This window comes from Peromyscus maniculatus, chromosome 4 (genome assembly GCF_049852395.1).
Source record: "Peromyscus maniculatus bairdii isolate BWxNUB_F1_BW_parent chromosome 4, HU_Pman_BW_mat_3.1, whole genome shotgun sequence".
NCBI lineage: Eukaryota > Metazoa > Chordata > Mammalia > Rodentia > Cricetidae > Peromyscus > Peromyscus maniculatus.
In genome coordinates, this window is record NC_134855.1 from 141,743,423 (window position 1) to 141,760,714 (window position 17,292).

The 17,292-nt window shown below is 52.6% G+C and overlaps 1 protein-coding gene across 3 annotated transcripts in view; it reads right to left on the reverse strand.

Annotated features, from left to right (window-relative positions):
* Eya2 (EYA transcriptional coactivator and phosphatase 2) overlaps positions 1-17,292 on the reverse strand; it is a 169,328-nt gene that overhangs the window by 117,650 nt on the left and 34,386 nt on the right. Inside the window, exon 1 of one of the 3 annotated variants that reach the window (XM_042276810.2) lies at positions 5,044-5,170. The exons of the other annotated variants lie outside the window; for them this stretch is intronic. The gene's annotated coding sequence lies outside the window, so the exon portion shown is untranslated. Of the gene's footprint in view, positions 1-5,043; positions 5,171-17,292 lie in introns of those variants that run through there. 3 annotated transcript variants of the gene reach the window in all.

A 17,292-nucleotide genomic window follows, 5' to 3' on the forward strand; every position in this document is an offset into this window, starting at 1 on the left:
CCACGGCCCCCGACCTGGGCTCTAACGACTTCACTCCCGAATCTTTGTGGTCCGCATCAATTAGTCCATGAGGGTTCAGAAAAACTTACATATATGTATTTTAAAGGAAGGAGGGATGTTGTGGGCTATTTGATCATACTGTGAAACTCCAGGACTGTTAATAAAATTAACCTTGGCCAATGGGCCTCAGGGATCCTCCTGTCTCCACCTCCTCAGCACCGGGGTCACATCTGTGAGTCACCTTGCCTGAGTCTGGGGATGGAAGTCAGTCCCTCTGCTTCTGTGGTGAGCGTTTTACCGACTGAGCTATCTCCCAACTCCTGGTGTTTACATGGGACGCGTGGCTGATATACACCTCCCTTTGACGCGCTCTCCTGAGCAGCCGGGGCACAGCCAGCCAGAGCCTGTGGCAAGCAAGCTCCCTGGGGGCCTGCTTTCCTCCCCGGATCTACCATTTGCTAGTGCTGAGGGATCTGCTTGCCTCAGCTGCCTCGATTTTCTCAACTGTCAAATGGGGACATAGACAGCAGGTAGCCGTTTCTGAGGGCTTTGGTGAGGATGTCATGGTTGACTGTTTGCAAAGTTCTGAGGACGGAGTGCGGTGCAGAGCCACAGCCTCACTTCCCCCACTCTGGAGAGAGCACCGAGAACCCGGCCACACAGGAGAGTCCCCTCAGGTCCCACAGGCACTGACAGGCAGAGCTGCGTCAACGCCCCTGAAGCTGGTCTGTCTCTAGGATCGGGCCTCAGATTAGAACAGGATGGGCTAAGAGGAGACACTCCTGGCAAAGGGGTCTCGGGGATGCAAGTGGCATTACACTACAGGGCCAACACACTCTGAGTGTGGGGCCGAGTCCCGGGGGCATGTAGTGGCCTCTGTATCCCGAACCCTACACTTCCTTATACTTCATGATAGTGTTTTCACAGATCAGCGCTTCTCAGTGCGAATGGAAGCTGAAACCAGCCTTGCAGATGTCCCCTAGGCCATGTTTAACATCCAGGCAGAACCTACTAGAGACAGGCCAAGCCCCAGAGAATATACTCTGGTGTGAACCAGGCCAGGGGCTTAGGCAAATGGACTGCCAACTTTAGCTCAGGCACAAATGTGGCCTGAAGAATTCCTGGGGTTTGGGAACTTCTGGGTGGGGAGTGGGGGTGGGGTGGGGAGATGGCTCAGTCAGAAAGTGTTTCCATGCAAGTGTGTGGGCCTTGTTAAATTCCCAGAACCCATGTAAGCCAGGCACGGTGGTATGAACTTAGTCCCAGAGCCGGGGAGATGGCAGATTTCTGGGGCTCACTGGCCAGCTAGCCTAGGCTAACCAGCAAGCCCAGGTCCCGGTGAGAGACCATGCTTCAAAAATAAGGTTGACAGTCCTGAGGGAGGACAGCTGAGGTTGACCTCTAGCCTCCACGCATGTACACACGCAGACAGGAGAAGTCGAGGTATTAACAAGTCGTCACAGAGTCACCACAGAACTAAGCGCTACCGGGATCAAATTCCCGGAATCCAGAGGGAGGGAAGGCAGATCGAGCCGCAGCTCCCAAGAGCTAAAGTCCCCACGGACTCCACTGCAGACCACGGGATTTACAGCGGCTGCTGAACCTCACTGGGTGCTCTTCATTTTGTGAGTGAGTCGCCATCTCCCTGAGTAGCCCAGGCTGGCCTTGAGTTTGTGATGCTCCTGCCTCAGCCTCCTGAGTTCCAGCACCCCCGCTGCGGTCACCATTTCGTTCCACTAGAGCAGTCTGCATGGCACCCGGACTATGTCTCGCAGGCCACCAATCACGGCTGTGGTGGACAGCTGAGTGTCCCCTTGTGGAGTCCTGGCCTCCCCATCCAGATCCTGTACAGTCCCCAGGAGGCACAGGGCCTCCGTGTGCTAGTGCAGATTGACAGGTGCCCAAACACTGCCCCTCAGCGGGAACCAGATCCCAAACCAGCAACACAGTGCCTGGTGACCTCACACTGTTGACTCTGTCCTAGTGGGTGACACTTTGACACGTTGTGGTAGATGAAAGATTTCTCAGTGTGTTCCTATGGCTACTGGAACATTCAAACTGTGCGCACGTTTGTGTGTGTGTGTGTGTGTGTGTGTGTGTGTGTGTGTGTGTGCAACCCAATGCCACACCCTTTTGGACCACCTTGTTTGAGACTTTAGCATATACTCCATGAGGGTAGAGAGTGGAACTTGATGGTTTCTGCTGTCCCCCAGGGCTTGGATCAGCACCGGGCATAGAATACACATTGAATGAATTCTGGCCCAGTGAATGACGAGATGAAGAAATGAATGAATGAACGAATGAATGAAGCTTAAAGGACTGTAGGTGTGTGCTTGTTCCCATCCTGCCTGTTGTACTGAGGGTGTAGCTCAGTGACAGAGCACTTGCCTAGTGTGCACAAGGCCCTGGGTTCGGTCCCTGGTGTCGTAGGAACAAATACACCCTGGTTGTCAGAGCACCCCCTTCCCACCCGAGTTTTCCAAAGACTCTCAAGGGCCACCTCACGGAATCAGTGCTGTTGCTCACCTTGTCCCAGCCTGCACGGCTGCCAGCCTTCAGACTAGGGTTCTGTAAACACAGCCGGCTTCCCCACCCTCCTCACGGACCCAACCCTAGAGAGAAGACAAAGCCAGAGAGCCGATCCTCGGGGCTGTGGAGCCAGGACTTCCCATGAAAACCAACAGACGGTGGCTTGGGAATGTTGTCAACCTTGACTGGACAAACATTCTGAAAAGGGCCACTCGTCATTACAGGGCCCAACCTGGCAGACGGGAGCCAAGGCAAGCCAAGCTGTGCCAAGCCCAAGGGAGTCAGAAGGCCAAGCCTCAGAGCGTCTGGGAGACCGGACAGGCCTGGGCCCGAATCAGCTAGGTGGGATCACCTGGCTCCCTTCTGAGCCAAGGAAAACAGCCGTCTATACTGGGAAGGCAGGACTGGTCAGACTCAGGAGCTAGGAGGCACAGGCTCAGACCCCAGAGCGGAACCTTTGGCCTGGGACTTCCTGGCATTCTTAGAGGCTGAGGGTGAATCACGCATCCGAGGGCTCCCCAGGACTGGAGATCTAACGCGGGTCCACAATTGCTTGTCAGAAATAGAGAAAAGAGACTACAAATCTGAGAGGTCAAAAGTCATGACCAAATCTTGTGTCATGATCCCTTTGTTCGGGAGGCAAAGGGCTATGAGTGTGAATTCTGCCTTGGAGTTTTCCTTGCACAGTGAGGTCAACGCTCACTCTTGGCGAGAGGCTGTAAGTGCAGGCAGGCTGGAGCCTGAGTGCTAACGCCCAGTGCCTCAGAATAGGGGTGGAGAGGATGTCAGGGAGTGAGGGCGGAGGTGGACTTGACCCCTACAATCCTCCTCTTGAAGTTCCTTTGGATCCAGCTCGGCCGCTCACTTGTGGGAGCAGGCTTGGGTACTGTTACTGCTCTCCTGTGATGCTCAGGGCTTGCTCCTCTTAGCACGTCATTGGCTGAATCCAGGACTCAACAAATCCTTACATCCTCAGTTCAGACATCCCCTGATTCCAGCCAGCATGTAGCTGTCACATGCGCTTCAGGATCAGGCTCGGGGACTCACTACCTGCCTGGAGAGCCCACTATACCGCATCTATGTGTGTGTGTGTGTGTGTGTGTGTGTGTGTGTGTGTGTGTGTGGTGTATGCGTGAATGCATGGGGGAGGGGCACATGTGGACGCAAGAGGTGAACATGCGTATCTTCCTCCATTGCTTGTCCATTTTATTTATTTTTTTTGAGCTAAGGTGCGACTTTACTGACTCTGGAGTTTGTTTCAGCCACACTGCCTGGCCAGCCAGCTTCTAGGGTCTACTTATACCACCTGCCCCACCCAGCACTGAGGGTCAGGACACACATGACCACACCCGGCTTTTTAATCAGGTGCTGGGGATCCAAACTCAGATCCTTTGTGTGTGCAGCAAACACTTCACTCACGGGGCTGTTTCCCCAGCACCCGCCCGCCCCCACCACCACCCTGTGTAGCCCAGCTGGCTCTGAACTTACAGCCAATCGACCTCGATCTTCTGAGTGCCGAGATCACAGCTATGAGCTATCACACAACTTGAAGGGAGTTGTGGCTCTAAACCGAGAGCCTCTCCTCTCCCGGGCCTCAGGGAGAGGGACAGCACTTCTCGAGAGGGGTGTGTTAAGTGAACCAATGCCACAAAGCGTCCTGCAGGTGACCAGGTGGAGGGGCCAAGTTCAAGAGGCTTTTGTTGGACAGGTGGCTCAATGGATTGAATGTAGGGACAAGGACTGGAGTTTGAATGCGAAGAAGCCATAAAGCCAGGCATGGGGGAGCACGTACCTGTCACCCTATCTCTCCTATGGCGAGGTGCGAGGCAGAGGCAGGAGAAGCTCGTGGGCCAGCTAGTCAGGTGCATGAAGCACAATGCTAACAAGGAGGCCCAGTCTCAACCAAGTGGAAGGTGGAGACTGACGCCCAAGGCTGTGCTCTGGCTTCCACACGGCACATCATGCTCACATGCACACACACACATACATGTACACACACCATTCACAAAAATAAAATAAATAAAATATGCCTTTTGTCTGTTCTGCTTACAAGAGTTCGCCCCAGAAAGGAGGTGAGTGGGGAGGAGTCTGGGGGTCCCCGGGGAGGGAGACAGACCTTTCAATATCCTAGCCCTTTGCCCCCTGCAGGACATGCAGCCTTTTATGGTTATCTGCAAGCCCCGCCCCCACCATATGCCGGCCGCGCTCAGGGCTGGCTGGCTGTCACTCCCTGGTGGCTGACTCCATAGCCTCCTGGCCTGCCTCCCCCAGACTCCCTCTGCCAGCTCCCTGATCGAGGCTTTAAAACACCATTCTGGCCTTGTCATGCCCCCACTAAAACCTCTTTAATGGCTCCCCACTGCCCTTGGGCTAAATTCCAAACTTCACAGGGACCTAAAGCCGAGGCTTTCAATTTCTCTGACCCCCAGTGCACAGTTAGAAACCCATTTTACAACACAACACAGTGGAGCTCTTCACCAAACTGGGGAGAAAGGTTGGGGAGACCACACTGACCTCAGGCAGCGCAGTCTGTGTTCTCTGCTCTATTCTCTCCGCAAGCCCCTCCCTTCGTGAGTGCGGGCTGCGGCCCGTCGAATCTTCGAACGGATTCCATGGCTTAAGGGCTGAACCTCTCCCGCTTTAGAACTCGGAGAGCCAGGCCTGAAAGTCAGTCCTTTGGCCTCTTCCACCCCCCATCCCCGCCCCCTGCTGCTTACCCTGGCATCTTGCCCTCCAGCCACTGGGCCTCTTCACCTGTCTGTCTTTCAGTCTAGAGCACTGTTCCCGCTGTCTGTCCAGCACAGCCAAAGGCTATCTCCCAGAAGATCACAGACCCTGTCTCAAACAAGGTGGCAGATGAGGCCTGACCCGAGGTTGTCCTCTCACTGCCACATGTGTGCACCCCCCACACAAAGCTTTTAAAACATCCCACGAGAATAGAGAGCCCCCGAGTCCAGCCTATTATCCTGTTTTGTTTCCTCCGGAGCCCTAAAATCAAGAGCCACATTTTATATTTATTTCTTCCCTTGTACCCTGCACCCAGTCACAGCTCATGAGTTCAGGTGCTGCCCTGCTGCCGTCAGGGCAAGGGCAGGACCTCCTCCACAGCCACTCAGCCCATTTCTTCTCAACCCCTGACCACTGTGTGCACTGCCCTGGGGACACAGAGACACACCTCAGAGGAGACAGGAGGAAGGTTAGTGTGGGTCCTCATCACCTGACGACAGGGATGTAGGGCACAGAGTTTGGTTTGGAAACATCTGTCAGGGCCAGCTATGGCCAGGGAGAGGCAGTCTATCCTGTCCACACAGTACCAGGGGCCCTCCTGGAGCCCAAGCACATCACCTCGGGCAAGTCACACAACTTCTCAGTGCCCCGGTCCCCTCACACACCCACAGAAGCCACACAATCTCCATTTAGTGGGGTCGTCGGGAAGAATACAATTCATGTAGGTGAAACACTCTGGACGGCTTCTGGCACTCGGCAAGCCTGTCAAGAAGGCTCAGCCCCAAGATCAGCCTCAGTGTCTCCTCCGCCTAGGCACGTTCCTCCCCCAGGCTTAATCTGTTCTGCATGGCCCCAGCAGTCCCTTAAAAACTCATTTTCTGGGCTAAGTGAGAAAGTGCTTGCCTAACATGCACAAGGCTTAATTTAAGTTTAATTCCCAGCATTTACCCTCCATCACCCCAGGAGCAACATATATAAACATATATAAACATATATGTAAGCTTTCTCTGAGAGTTCCGATTGAGCTGGTGAATCCCAGGGCCAGTGGCCCTGGGGTTCCTCTGGGTGCCTGCTGCTGGATTGGGACTCTGCAGAGAGCAGATGGGTGGATGGATGTGCATGTGTGTAAAACAAACAATGCTTCCTTAATTGTCACTTACACATGCCAGAGTGGGAGCAGGTGGACGGAGAGGCTTACCCTTGTTTGTGTGCACACAGGTGTGTGTGTGTGTGTGTGTGTGTGTGTGTGTGTGTGTGTGTGTGTGTGTGTGTAAGTAAGTAGCAGAGAGACACAGGAGGAAGGTGAGGATGCTGTGGGATGGAGGAGGCCTGAGTTGGCGCTCTGAAGCAGGACCGTGTCTTGCTAGCATCAGCTAAGACGGCGACCCTCTACTGTGCGGGCAGACAGGCACAGGCAGGCTGAGGAGACCGACGACGATGTTCCCGGTTAGGCAGGAAAAAACAAGAAAAGGTGTGGGCACTTCCGTTAAAGACAGGCTGGGGGGGGGGCGAGAAAGGGGCAGAGTTGGGGTCCGGAGCCGGCTCACTGGGTAAAGCACTTGCTGAGTTTGGATCCCCAGCACCCACCTAAAACTGGGCACAGCAGCGTGCTTCTGCAAACCCAGAGTTCACAGGTGAGAGGGGAGGTGGAGACCTCAGGATCCTTGGAAGCTCTCCGGGGGCCCGAGCTCAAAGTTTGTTCAAAGTAGCAAACAGCAAAGAGACGTTATTTCAAAGCAGGTGAGAGCCAACACCCGAGGTTGTCGTCTGATTTCCACGTGTGCAGCGTGGGTGCATTTTTTAAATACACATATTCTTTTAAAGGAAATGCAGAGTACGGGGGAGCCACTTCAGAGCATTCCAACAAGTCTTAGTGGCCAATGGTGAGGGGTGAGGAGGTGGCTAGGGCGACTGAGGCCTCCATGCCAGCCGTCAAGGGAGGGAGGCAAGCAAACACCCATCAGGAGGAGGCCAGCAGGATGTTGGGGAATTCAGTTTGGGACAATCTACAACCCAAGCTTCCTACACATTTCATCACTCAGAGAACCCCAGGAGGCCTCAAGGCGTCCCAGCTTCCTGTAGCTGCTGTCTTGAAGTGCCACAGCCTTAGTGGCTGAGGATAAACATGAATGTATCCTCTCAAACTTCAGAAGGCCAGAAGTTCAGTCAGCCCCACTGGCTCCGTTAGGTTACTGTGTCTCCAGAGCTGTGTTCTCTTGAGGATCCTGAGGAGAGACTCTTGTCTCTCACCTCTTCCAGTTCCTGGTGGCTCCCAGGGCCACTGGCTTGTGGCTGCATCCATCTGGTCTTCAAGGCGAATGTCTTCAACCACATTCTGTCTTCACACCGCTTTCTTAGGTGATGTGGGGATGTATGAAGTACACCTTTTTTGGGGACACCCATTATTGCATTTGGGGACAACCTGGATAATCTAAGATCATCTTCTCCTCTCAGGATCTTTAATCCAACCCTATCTGCAAAATCTTTGTCATCTAAAATAACATTTCCCTTTTTATTTTTATTTTTCAGCCCCTCCTGGGGGTCAAACCCAGAGCCTTGCACATGGTAGGCAAGTGCTTTGCCATCAAACTACACCTTTAACCCTTTTAATAATTAACTTTTATTTTTTGAGACAGACTCTCATTTTGTATCCCAAGCTGGCCTTGAACTTACGGTCTTTCTGCCACCACTTCCTGAGTGTTGGGATTATGGGTGTGTACCACCATGCCCAATTAACACTTACAAATCTCAGTATTAGGAATCTGATGTCTTTGAGGACACAGTTCAGCCCAGTGCACTTGGTGTTGATCAATTTTGTTTTTTGTTTTGTTTTTGATTTTTTGAGACAGGGTTTCTCTGCGTAGCTTTGCTCCTAGATCTTGCTCTGTAGACCAGGCTGGCCTCGAACTCACAAAGATCCGCCTGCCTCTGCCTCCCGAGTGCTGGGATTAAAGGTGTGCACCACCACCGCCCGGCGGTGTTGATCAATTTTTATGTGAAATTCTAAAAAGCCTGGACAATCAACAGGCCTGCCAGTTAGTGGGGATTAGGAGTTGATGAAACAAAATTGGCAGTGACGCAGACATCTGCAGAGACAAAGGGCACTCGGGGGTGGTGGGGATTATGACACTGTAGAACAGGAAAGAAACACGTGCTTACAGTAGCAGAGGTCATGCTTAGTGGGTGCCTAGTTGGTACTGCTTGGCCCTGACGGAGACATCTAGTTTCAGAGGTTCTGAGGAGGCCAACATGCTCACCAAAGTCCAGCTTTCTTCCTCTTAGACTCAGGTGCACACCATTTCCCCAGCCAGGTGCAGCCAGGTGTGGCTAATGACTGTTCTGACCTGTGGATCATGGGCATGTGTCCTGTGTGCAGGTGTAACTGTGATATAGACCACATACAACATAGATCTGTGAACACGTGTCCTGTGGCCCTTCCAGCTTCTAACCCTCAGTCATAGCTTCTCTTTTCTCATCAGCTTGACAACTCAACTTGTCATGGAGGGATCAGAGCGGGGAGCAGCTGGGGAGGGGAACAAAATTTATCAGAAAATCTGAAATTGATCTGTACATGGAAAATCACCTATGATTGTGCCACACCTTGGGGCTACGTGGCTGTGTTCATCATAGCAGCTAGCATTACCATAACCACTCCTTAATGGCTCTCCTTGCATATGTAAGTTCCCTTGCCTCTTCTGAGGGAAGCCTCCAGAGCACATATTTATTTTTGGTTGTGAGCCTAGCCTTTAGCTGCTGAGGCACCTCTCCAGCTCAAAGGAGAGATGTATTTATTATAAGCTGGTCCAATCAGCAGTAAGTCCTGAATGCCTGGAGAACTACCTGCTTGGTTACACATCCTTCATGCCAGCCTCCCCTTCCCTTCTTGTCTTTCCATTTCCAGTATAGTGTTTCCCAGAATCACCTCTTAGACGGGCCACTTGCATCTGAATCCTCATCTTGGGGTCAGCTCCAGGGGGAGCTACACTGAGATTCCCTGAGTACCAATACATAAAACTATAAGTACCCACTGAGATTCTATGAAGGCTGCATACCAAACCCTCTAGACTGTGCTTAGAGGCAGAACCAGCCTAAGCAGCAAAGATGGCTTAATCATGATCTCCGCCTTTGCCTTTTGGATGCCACAGGAGTGAGTCTGCTTGAAGAAACCTAGCTGCAAGGGAGTCTGGAAATACTGTCATCAGCCAGGTTCTCAGCCTAGTGACAGAGTTGGGAATAGGTGTTGTAGGTTGACCACTGTGCCCTTCCCACAGTCTAGCACTCCAGCCAAGGTCTAATTTTGGAATGTGGAGGCCAGCTCTAAGGCTTCCATATTCATGGAACTCAGTCTCGGAATCTTAGACTCCCAGGGTTAGAGGGCCCTGAAGAATATTTTATGGTAGTGAATACTCATCTCTGAGAGGGGAGATTCTCACAGAGGGTGAGGGGCACATGGGAAACAAGAATATATTCCTCTCTGATTCTGGGAAAGTAATTAATATTATTTAAAGACTTATTTATTTTACTTTATGTGTGTGAATGTTTTGCCTGCATGTATATATGTGCACCACATGTATGCCTGCTGGATCTCCTGGAACTGAGGTTGCAGATGGTTGTGAGCCACTGTATTGGTACTAGGAACCAAACCTGGGTCCTCTACAAGAGGAACAAATGCTCTTAATTACTGAGTAATCTCTCTAGTCCCTGAAAGGAATTGGTATTTATATTACAGCTATGTGTCTGTGAAGGCTGAAGTGCCCTCTTCACCTGTGTCCCTGCATCACCTTTAAACAAACCCACAGAGGTGGCTCTTCACACATCAGTGTGTAGTCTGTGCCAGGAACACACTGTGTCTATGTGGTAAAGAAAGCAAAACTCCAGAGCCAAGCGCCTGGCATGCACCCTGGTCCCACAATCCCACAATCCACCTTGCTCAGCTTCCTGTTGCACCATCCATGTAGATTTTATGCAAATCACAGGAGGGTTAAAGATGCACAGCTCAGGCAGACAAAGGCTGAGACCCTTGTCCAAGCCCCACAGTAAGACAGAGGCGTGACCAGAACTGTCACCACAGAACTCTGCCCCCATTCTCCCTCCATACTGCGATGTATAAACACTCCCAACTTCCGGAATAGGGATCGACACCTAGAACACTATCAAGCTTTTAAGCCAAGCTTGTGTAGTCTACTCATTTAATGAACCGTTCCTGAGTTCCTCCCATGTGCCTAAGAGCATGTGGGGTTGGGATGCCCCCACCATCTGGCTCGTGTGCAGGCCGAAATGAACGTAATCGGGTCCACAGCCAGAAAGCACCAGGAATCCTCACTGTCTCACCTGAGCTCTGACTCAGCTGTGCCTAAACTTTATTCTAACCTCAGACCCTTAGTTCCTCCAGCCCACATCTCCCCTCCTCTGGCTAAACTGGTTTGAACCGGATTTTCTATATAACTGAGTCTTCATCGTGAGAATAGGTTTGGTCCCACTGAATCTCACACCATCATAGTTCTAACCACTGAACTCCCAGGCTGGGGAGGTGACTCCATACGGGAAGCCCTTGCCGCACAAACATGGAGACTTGAGTTTGGATCTCCAGAACATGTGAAGCCAGATGTGGTAGCATCTGTAACCCCAGGCTAGATTCTGTGGACATTGGAGGTTCACCTCTGACCTCCACACGCAGCAGTGCACACCTGCTCCCCACAGAATTGGAATGATTAGACAAGACAATTCTAAAATGGGCCAGTGTGACAAAAAGGAGGCGGAGCCCACTCCTCACCGGCCATCTAAGGCAGGGAGATGGGTCAGCAGACATTTTATGTGACAAGCTGAGAGGTAAATATTTTAGGCTTCTGGGGGCTGAGAAATCTGTCACTTTGTTGTAGAAGGGGAAAAAATGCAAAGGATACAGGAGCCAGTGGTCATGGCCTTGTGACAATAAAACTTTATTTACATTACAGACAAACAAGGAAATTTGACCTTTGGGTTTGAGTTTGCCAAACCTTGCTCTAGGGGATCACTTGAAGAAGCAGCAGATTAAAAGGGCATGAAGGAGACCCACAGAATAGCTAAAGAGGGGACTCCCATTTGAACAAAGCCTGTCATCCAACTAGGGGTCTGCAAACCACGGCCCCTGGATCGGTTCAGGCTGATGTCTTCATAAATAAAGGTTTATTTGTTTCGGTATTATCTGTGCCTGCTTTGACACAGCCACAAGATGACTGGAGTTAAATAGCTACTGGAAGACTATCTGGCCCTCAGAGCCTGAACTCACTGCTCCCTGGCCACTCATAGAGCATGTTTGCTAGCCTCTGGCCCCCACAGACACCCCTGTGTTCAAAGAGTGGTATCAAGGGGGTTTTGGGGGACCTGGGGCCACATGCACAAAAGCTCTGAGAACAAAGGCAGCCCCAAGCAGAACAGTGTTTTTAATAAAGTGGATAGGGCAGTCACTAAGACAAGAATCAAAGTAACAATCTGCCCCGCACCCTGGAGAGACGCTGACCACAGTGACGCCGGAGAAGCGAGTTCACAGCTAAGACGCACTCCATAAATGTTAAAATAACAAGAACAATAAATAGTAATAAAACACAAAGCCCTGCATGCAGGCTCCTCGGGCTGGACCTCCCAGGGTTTTGAGCTCCAGAGCCAGGAGGTCAGGCTTGGCAGAGGTTCTGCAGGGCCCGCAGGGGCTGAGTGGGGCCAGCGGAGGAGGAAGTTCCCGTCTGAGCGAGCAGGCACCGGGGAGAGCAGCCTGGGCTGTAAGACGGTACCACTCTTAGGTAAAGAGACCCAGGTCCTAAGGGTAACTCAGCACCCTCCGTGACGGGGCGGGGAGATGGTCCTGTTGGTGACGCTCCTGCCCTCCAAGCATGGAGGCCTGAGCGCCATCCACAGCACACTTGTAAAAGCTGTGTGTGGCACCTTTAACTCCAGTCCTGGGTAGGGGGAAGAGATAAGAGGGTCCCTGGGGTTTGCTGGCCCGCTGAGCTCCAGGTAACTCTAGTTCCAAGGGATCTGATGCTTTCTCAAATCTGTGTGCACAAAATTGTGAGTGCATGCTTGCGCACACGCACACACAAATAAATAAATCTTAAAAATAAAGTGGAGAGTAAATGAAGATGACATCCAGTGTTGACTCCTGACCCCTAGTCTCCACACACACAGGCACACGCGTGCACATGCACCTGTGCACACACATACCTACACCTCCCCTCACTCCCAAGGGTGCTTAGCCTGTCTGGGTGCTGAGGGTATCCTTGTCCCAAGCACTTGGGACCCCACAGACCAGGCCTTCCAGAAAGCTCCAGTGACCCAGCTCAGTGTTTCCTGTATTTCAGGACCACCCCAGACCCACCATCAACAACTAATGGTCCAGCTAGATTGTCCTGGGACACTCATCTCTCCCACAAAGAGCAGAGGCAGGTCTTCAAGGCTGGCAGAGCCCAGCTGCATCATGCCAGGGGCTGTTGTACAAGCTGAGGCAGATGGGACAAAGACCCAGCCTCTCACTGAAGCATGCCCAGAGGTAAAAAGCAGACCACATCCCAAACCATCAACAAAATGTCTAAAGTACTCTCAGAGTACCCAAGACCCAGAGGACTGTCCGTCCGGCCTCTCAGTGGCCAGTGTGCTCTGCAAGGCCCTAGTCTCAAAACCAGGAGGTGTCCTGTGGTTCACAGTGGGCAATAGGCAAATGGATCCTTTCTGAGGCTGCTCGGCTCCTTGAGATGTCTTAGAGGTGGTTAAAAAGAGGGAGCTTTCAGGGTGCCATCAGCTTGTCCCCAGTACCCAGCCACCCCACTTCATTTGGCCAACTCCTAAAGAGCTCTAAGAGTGTTCACAGCCCTGTATCTAGTGGAACACACCACATCTCCCATGCTGCTGGGATGTAGATACAGTAGGACTCCACATGACAGACGAGGAGGCTGAGGTCCAGAAGGCGAGATTACCGGGGACAGGGGACCTTCCTGCTATTTACTGTGGGGCAGGGTGACCAAGGAATATCTTTGCCTCCACATTCCTTACTTCTAGCTGGGCCTCTTGATTTTTTTTTTCTTGAGCTGAGGATCGAACCCAGGGCCTTCTGCTTGCTAGGCATGCACTCTACCACTGAGCTAAACCCCCAACCCACTAGCTGGGCCTCTTAAGATTCAGCATGCTGGAGGTTGAGCAATACTTGAGGCATAGCGCAGCAATCAGTTCGAGAACATTCCGAGAATACTCGAGAATATCCTGGAAGAAGAGACACGGTAAAGAGCTTATAGGGTGTTCTGGAGAGCTTGAAGGAGCTGGTCTTGTCTTTCTTCCCAGGCTAGAGATGCGAGTGAGCAGAAACCATGCCCAGCTGCATGTAGGCCAGGGCACCCTCTGCACCAGCTAGCAAGAGGCCAATCTACAGCTGTCCCAATGCCAGTGCAGTCCTTACAATGGCCACAGCATCAGATGGCCACCTCCAGATGGAACCTCTGACATCTTGTCCCCACCCCTACCCCTGGTCCTTGGGTCTGGAGAGACTGTCCATGTCACATACAGGCTGACTCACAGGAGGACTGCGCTAGGAGTCTTCCTATTTGGAGCCATGGACTGCAGTGTCCTCCCCTTTCTCAGACACACAAAGCTACTTCTCTGTCCCAGACACCAGAACAAAGTGGAGGTGACAGGGGAGGAAACTGTTGCTGAATACAGCCAGCTCCCCATGCCAGGAAGACAGACGACGTTTTCCTAAGGAAGGACATGGCTGGGGGGCTGCTGGGGGGCTGGCTCCGGGTAAAGTGCTACTGTCCAAGTGTGAGGACCTGAGTTCCAATCCCACGCACCCAAATAAAAAGCTGGCCATGGTGGCACCAAGGAAGTGGAGACAGGAGGATTGCTGGAACTCACTGGCCAGCTAGCCTTGCCAGTTGGTGAGCTCAGGGAGAGATCCTGTCAGAAAATCAATCAAACAAACAAAACAAAAAATCCCACTAAACTAGACAACGACAAATAAAGACTCCCCCCACTGACCTCCCCCGACTTCCTCCACATGCACACACAGGCACACGCGGAGACCCAGGAAGACAGACAGAAGTGTGTGGAGGGCTTCCAGCCCTGGGGGCATTTTCCTCAGGAGCCCTCTGATGAACCAGGCACAAATGTGGCCATCAGCATGGGTTAAATTCCCTCAAAATTCTTCCTGCTTAGGGAAGGAAGGAGGAGGGAAATGAGGCCATGTACTCTAGTCTCCTTAGCTGCTGCCCATGCTCCACCCAGGCAGGTGCCTCGGCCAGCTTCCTTCAGAAGCATTAGTTAGAGCGTGCTGAGATCAGACCAGCCCTTCTTCCAGATGAAGCCTCTTGCCCCAACCCCGGCAGCCTCCTCCTCCCTGGAGCCCTCACGGCCACGGTCTTCCTGTGGAGGGCCACACCGGCAGGCACTTTGGAGCATTTTCTCATTAAATCTCACAACTCGACTGTGAGGCGTGGGCATTCTCCCCATGCCAGGAGAAGGGGAAAAGGGAGCAGGCAAGTTGGCTAAATTCATCAACAAAAATGAGCGTTCATTGACCGGAAGTCATCTTCTACTTCAGGACTTTTATGGAGACACTTGGGGAAATCTCTGTGTCAACGGTTCTCAACCTGTGGGGCGAAATCTCTTTTGGGGGGAGGGTCGAACGACCCTTTCACAGGGGTCACATATCAGATATCCTGCATATCCGATATTTACATTATGATTCATAGCATTAGAAAATTACAGTTATGAAATAACAATGGAATAATTCTGTGGGGGGGTCAGCACAACATGGGGAACTGTGGTAAAGGGTCGCAGCGGTAGGAAGGTTGAGAACCCCTGGTCTAGATGCTCGAAGCGGGATTCCCTTACAGATTTATGCCGTCAGATGTTTCCCCAGACAAGAGAGAGAGTGAGTCCTGGGATGAGACCAGGCACTCTCCGTAGATCGGTTCCAAGAATTCCCTCCGAGCTGGGTCTGTGGGGTCCTCTGAAGAGGGGGAACTGACTTGGAGGAGTCACGTGGCTTACTTTGTCACACGTCGCCGGGCTAGTGTGCCAGGTGGGGTTATAATCCGGCAAGCCTCAACCCCAGGCTGGTGTGTGACCCGCTCCCCGGGGAGGGGATGGGTTACGCCTTCGGTGTCACAGAGCTGAGTCACAGACCCTTGGAGATGCCACCTTTGGGGCTTGTGTTCATACACCCAAAGACTACCCAAAATTGTCCCTGAATATCAGCAGGCCCCTCCCTCCAAAAATCTGGTGACAGACCTTTCCTAATGGATGAGGTTTTGGTCACTCTGAGAGCAAATAGTTATCACGGAGTCACCACCTGCCAAGGCCCAAGGGCTTTTAAGATATTTCATCTAATCCCAGGACAAGCTGCAGGGGGAGGGACCAGGAGTTCCCCCATGTCTCAAGTGAGGAAGCTGAGGTACAGTGAGGGGAAGCCACTTGCCTCAGCCACATGGCGGAAAGGCAAGGAAGTCTCCATTGCTGTGTGTGTGTGTGTGTGTGTGTGTGTGTGTGTGTGTGTGTGTGCGCGCATGTGCATGTATGTATGTGTGTATACATGTGTGTGGTGCATGCATATGTACATGTTCATGTGTGTGCATGTGTTCATGTGTATGCACATGTGTGCAAATGCATGTAGAGGCCAGAGTTTCACATCTGGTGTTTTCCTCTGCCTCTTTCCATCTTATTTTTTGAGACAGTGTCTCTCACAAATTTGGCTAGACTGTCTGGCCAGCAAGCCTCAGGGATCGTCCTGTCTCTGACTCTCCAGAACTGGGGTCACAGAGGCATACTCCTGGCTCTTTATATGGGGGCTCGGGATGCAGTTCCTCAGGCTTGTACAGCCAGCACCTCACCCACGGAACCACCACCCAGGCCCTGCAGCCTTCTCGACTTGTCACACCGCCTGCCTCTCCGACCAGGACCTGCCGGGATCTGTGGATGCCATGCATATTGATAAACTCAACTCCTCAGGGCCATTCTGTCACGAGATGTCACCTCATTTTACAGATTTAGAAGCTGAGCCCCCAGCAAGCTAAGGAAGCCGTTCCAGGCCACAGATCTGGAGAGGGATGGCTCTGCCGTCAGCGGGCTTGACTCCAGGTAGGTCACAGGGTGACAGAGTCAACTCATTAGTGTCTCCATCTCCTTGCGGGGTGGAGACAGGAACCTGCCTTACACATGACAGAGGGGCCAGTCACCAAAGACGCTCCTGGAGTCCATGGGACCTCGCTGCCCGACGGCAGGCAGGGACCCCAGCTCTCTCAGCCGGTACGCAGTGACATCCAGCCTTTGGAGGGGAGGATGCTCTATTTCTTACCATCTATTATGTATGTAGCTGCTTCTCCGTTGGTGCTGAAGGGGAGAAGCCAAAATGGCAGTCACAGGTGGAGAGACAGATGGTGAGGCTGGAGGCCGCAGGCCACAGGTGAACCTTTCACCCCAGGGTCACCGGCCCCCTCCGCAGGTCGCCTGTGGCCAGCAGGCACATTCTACCGTGGCAGCTGTTGAAGTCTCACTGTAAGAGGCCTGGGGGGACTCAGGCTTGGTCAGCAGGAGACAGCTGGCCTCAGCTCCCATGCCACCAGCTGCCTGGAGCTCTCCCGACCCACTGTCCTTGAGAAGCCATGCCCAAGCCGGGCCTTTCCTGAGTCCTTTGCTTGGCCCTGCCCTCCTTCACTGAACAAAGTGTTTAATCCATGGGGGGTAGGAAGCACACAGAGCTGGACTAAGTGCTGGCCACATAGTCCGTCCTCCTTCCCTCCCTCCCTCCCTCCCTCCCTCCCTCCCTCCCTCCCTCCCTCCCTCCCTCTCTCCCTCCCTCCAGCACAAGCTGACTTCCCATGAAGCCTGACACACAGTAAGTGTTCGATACTACTAGCATGTTCTGGCCATACCATGTAGGAGTCCCCTTGTTCACTATGGTTTTAAATCTGGGGAAGTGTTTGGAGGGCTAAATTGATCCCTTCCCCCTCTAGGAAGCTTCCTGACACAGCCGGGGGGGGGGGGCGCTGTCTGACTGGCGCACCTCTAGAGGCC